This window comes from Idiotropiscis lumnitzeri, unplaced genomic scaffold, assembly GCF_059441095.1.
Source record: "Idiotropiscis lumnitzeri isolate Australia: NSW breed Sydney's pygmy pipehorse unplaced genomic scaffold, RoL_Ilum_1.0 HiC_scaffold_118, whole genome shotgun sequence".
Taxonomy (NCBI): domain Eukaryota; kingdom Metazoa; phylum Chordata; class Actinopteri; order Syngnathiformes; family Syngnathidae; genus Idiotropiscis; species Idiotropiscis lumnitzeri.
Window position 1 is genome coordinate 461,675 of NW_028283656.1, and position 4,875 is coordinate 466,549.

Consider the following 4,875-nt stretch of genomic DNA (forward strand, 5'->3'; position numbering starts at 1 on the left):
CACCGTAATAGCCACGCCTTTTGCCAAAACGTCACAAAATTCGGCAGAGAGAAAGATCATTGTCTTGAGTCTTTTCTGACTAATTTTCAGTCGGATTTGTCAAAAGGGCACCGTGCAGGATGTGAAAATTAAAATAAAAACACATTTTTGATTCCACTTGGCGGCGCTGTGTGTATAACAAAATAATAACATTAAGATGTCTTCAGGTCGGGACGTTTTATTTACAGGTGAAGGTTTGGATTTTCAGGAGCATGTGCAGGGGAGTTATTAAGCATTCATTTATTTGTATTAGGTTCATTTTGTCTTCTTATTATTGATATTTGACTGATTCATTAAAAGCAGACAATTATGTTTTAGGTTAATTTTTTACCTGACATGTTTCGGCGAGTCTTTCGCCTTCTTCAGAGTGTCGCATGATGGTGTCTTGAGACCCGTCTTTATCAGCTGATGTTCCATGAGGGTGTGACTTACCTGTCAAAAAAATGAAAAATCAGAGCAGTAAAAGAACAAGCACAACATGAACATTACAAATCAGCAATCACTGACCACTGCAAAAGGGAAAACCACATCATGGACCGGGAGAAGGGCAGGGTCATCCGCACCGAAGAGAACAAACAACAGCGCTGGATCAGAGAGGCCATTGAGATCTGCAAGCGAGGCATAAAAACCATGAACAGAGACAAGGGAGCCTTCATCCTCTCTACCACCTAGAGCAGCATCTTGGCGGAGTGAACGGACAGCGGGGGGTGTGACTTGCCTTCATTCTTGTGACAGGTAAGTCACGCCCTCATGGAACATCAGCTGATAAAGACGGGTCACAAGACACCATCATGTGACACTCTGAAGAAGGCGAAAGACTTTCGTATTGTGACATCCTCAAGGCCTAAACACTCATCCGAGCAAATATAAGGTAGATTTTGTGAACCTGCCCGGAGAAAAACATCAACGAAAATAATTTGTATTTGTTTTAACCAGTTGGTGGCGCTACCACTGCGATCAAAAATAAGTTGGCAGCCGTCTTCAGGGCCTGAATATCCTCAAATGTGAAAAATTTCGAGAAGATGGATCATCTGAATCATTTTGCAGGAACTTTTGTTGCCACGGAGAATAATCAGACTCTGCGGCACCGCAATAGCCACGCCCTTCGAAGGAAAGTCACAAAAATAGGGATAGAGTAAGATCAATGTCTTGAGTCTTTTCTAGCCAATTTTCAATCGGATTCGTGAAAAGGGCACCGTGCAGTACGTCAAAATGTAAAAAATGTTATTGATTGGCGCAAGGTGTATAACAGAATATAAACATATAGATGTCTTCAGGTACCGACTCTTTATGTACATGTGAAGTTTTGGATTTTTAGCAGCATGTGCAGGAGAGTTATTAAGCATTTTGTCCATTGCGGCGAAGGAAATCTTAAGTGAAAACTTTGAAGCCCCGCCCCCGTCATATAGTATTTCGGAAACAAAAGATTTTAGCCCCAGTGTTTGTCCCAGGTCTTAAGATGCTACAGACAGAATTTTAAGGCAATCAGATGAAGCCTTTAGGATCAGGGTGCAAAAGAATGACCCCTGTAAACATGCAAAAAAGGGCAAAAGTCGGACTTTCAAAAATTCATAACTCACTTCCTGTTCATATTAGACGTTAAAATATCAAATTTCTCGCCATGCCCGATGAGACTGCCAAGTTTGGTGAGTTTTTGTGCATGTTTCGGGGTCAAAAATGCGATCGTACAATCGGAAAAATAATAATAATAATAATTTCTACAAAAACAACAGGGACTTCGCAGCGGTCGCTGCTCAGGCCCTAATAATAATAATAATAATAATAATAAAAGTAATAATATTTTCTACAAAAACAATAGGGACCTCGCAGCCGTCGCAGCTCGGGCCCTAATAACAATTTCTAGAAAAACAATAGGGACCTCGCAGCGGTCACTGCTCGGGCCCTAATAATAATAATAATAATAATTTCTACATAAACAATAGGGACCTCGCCGCGGTCGCTGCTCGGGCCCCAATAATAATTTCTACACAAAGTCCATTGTGGTGAACCGCCCCTTTTAAGTAAATTCAAAATGGCCGACTTCCTGTAAAACCTAGCTCATTGCTCCAAGAGACTTTTTTGTAGGTCTTGGTCTTATACATACAGTGAACCCTCGCTACTTCGCGGTTCACCTTTCGCGGGTTCAGTGCTTCGCGGGTATAAAAAATATTCGGGGGCATTGTAGTTTCGCCGAGCGGCACGACGGGCGCTGGAGCGGTTAGACGGCCGGCGTGCGCCGAAGAAGAGCGTGGGCGAAGAGGAGAGTGGACGAAGAAGAGCACGTTCCCCCGGACACGATCGGTGGCGACGTTTCGCGCGGTTCGGACCGTACCAAGGCTCCGGCCGGCGTGCGTGGCAGTTAAGCCGTAGAGGAGCACCGTCCCCGGGCACGGGCGGTGCCAAGCGGCCCCTAAGTTTAACCGAATGGAAGCTCCGGAGGAGGAGGGCATGCTCGCGTCACAGTAAGCCGAAGAGGAGCACCTTCCCCAGGCACGGGCGGTTCCAAGCGGCCCCTAAGTTTAACCAAATGGAAGCTCCGGAGGAGGAGGGCATGCTCGCGTCACAGTAAGCCGAAGAGGAGCACCTTTGCCGGGCACGGGCGGTTCCAAGCGGCTCCTAAGTTTAACCGAATGGAAGCTCCGGAGGAGGCGGGCATGCTCGCGTCACAGTAAGCCGAAGAGGAGCACCTTCCCCGGGCACGGGCGGTGCCAAGCGGCCCCTAAGTTTAACCGAATGGAAGCTCCGGGGGAGGAGGGCGGGCGTGTGTCACAGTTAAGCCGAATTGGAACACCTCTTCCGCCCGGGCACGAACGGAGCGCGAAGCTGTCAGTTATGAATGAATAAATGAATAAATAAATAAATAAATAAAGAATGCCACCTTTCATTTCACAGGGCACACCGGACGGCGTACCAGCAGGTAAAAGTCGGAGTAATTAAATAAATACAAAAAGAATGGCTGGGGAATAAAAAAATAATACGTTTTAATAATAATTTGTTTTTTTTGTTATAACATGAATTTCACTCTCTCTCTCTCTCTGTATATATATATATATATCTATATATATATATATGTATATATATATATTTATTATATATATTGTATTTTTTTTTAAGCATTTTTGAAGGTGCGCCGCTACTTCGCGGATTTTCAGTTTCCGCGGGTGGTCTCGGTCCCCATTAACCGCGACAACCGAGGGTTCACTGTACTCCATAAAATTTACAAAAAGCGAGGTGAAACACTCAACCAGGGCTGCTTTTTTGAACATTTCTCGAGGGCCATGGCGAGCCATTTCAAAAAAGCTGCACAACTAACGTATAAAATATTGATAAATTTGCTCTGCCTGATGTGTGTGTAAAGTTTCACGAGTTGTCGTTCATATTTAGAACCTCATAATCAGCGTTGTTTTATTGCCGAACAGTGCAATGCCACTCCCACAACTTTTCACGAAAAAGGATGAATTTCGTATTGTGACATCCTCATGGCCGAAACAGTCATCCGAGCATATATGAGGGCGACCTTGTTGAGTTGCACGGAGAAAAACATCCAAGAAAATAACTTGTATTAGCTTTTACCAGTTGGTGGCGCTACTACTACGATGAAAAATAAGTTGGTAGATGTCTTCAGGGCTGAAGTATCCTCAAATGTGTACAACTTCGAGAAGATAGGATCATCTGAGTCATGTTGCCGGAGCTTTTGTTGCCACAAAGTACAATCGGACTTTTCAGCACCGTAATAGCCACGCCTTTTGCCAAAACGTCACAAAATTCGGCAGAGAGTAAGATCATTGTCTTGAGTCTTTTCTGACTAATTTTCAGTCGGATTCGTCAAAAGGGCACCGTGCAGTACGTGAAAATTAAAATAAAAACACATTTTTGATTCCACTTGGCGGCGCTGTGTGTATAACAAAATAATAACATTAAGATGTCTTCAGGTCGGGACGTTTTATTTACAGGTGAAGGTTTGGATTTTTAGGAGCATGTGCAGGGGCGTTATTAAGCATTCATTTATTTGTATTAGGTTCATTTTGTCTTCTTATTATTGATATTTGACTGATTCATTAAAAGCAGACAATTATGTTTTAGGTTAATTTTTTACCTGACATGTTTCGGCGAGTCTTTCGCCATCTTCAGAGTGTCGCATGATGGTGTCTTGAGACCCGTCTTTATCAGCTGATGTTCCATGTGGGTGTGACTTACCTGTCAAAAAAATGAAAAATCAGAGCAGTAAAAGAACAAGCACTGTCAGGACTCGCCGGTCGGCGAGGAGGAGGTGGACCCAAAAGGCGAGGAGGCAGAGAGGTCAGTAACGTGAAGGGAATTTATTAACTGAAACAACCAGGGCAAACAATGTGGCAGGGTGAAAAATAACAAAAGACAAACTTAACGTGACCAGACTGGGAGGCAGGGCGAGGAACAACACTGAAAGACGGGAACGAAGAGGGGAACCAGAGCATGAACATGAACAAAGAGCAGAACGTGAACAAAGGTGGTCGTGGCTGTCCGTGATTTTCGGCAATGACCCGACACTGGGTTGAGAGCATGGAAGGCTTAAGTAGTCCGGTAATCAGGGGAGCAGATGGGGAGCAGGTGTGTGATCATTGATGAGGAGCAGGTGCGTGGCTGGTGAGGGCGAGGTGCTGAGGGGAAACGCCCCTGCTCAGCTGATCAAAACAGACAGGAAAAGGCACATGGCAGGAAGGAGGGGAGAAAATAACAACAAAAACAATAACAAAAACCGCATGCATATGAAAACAATAACAAAAGGCTGTCATGCCTGACGCGGATCATGACAGTACCCCCCCCTCAAGGGACGGATTCCAGACGTCCCAAAAAAAA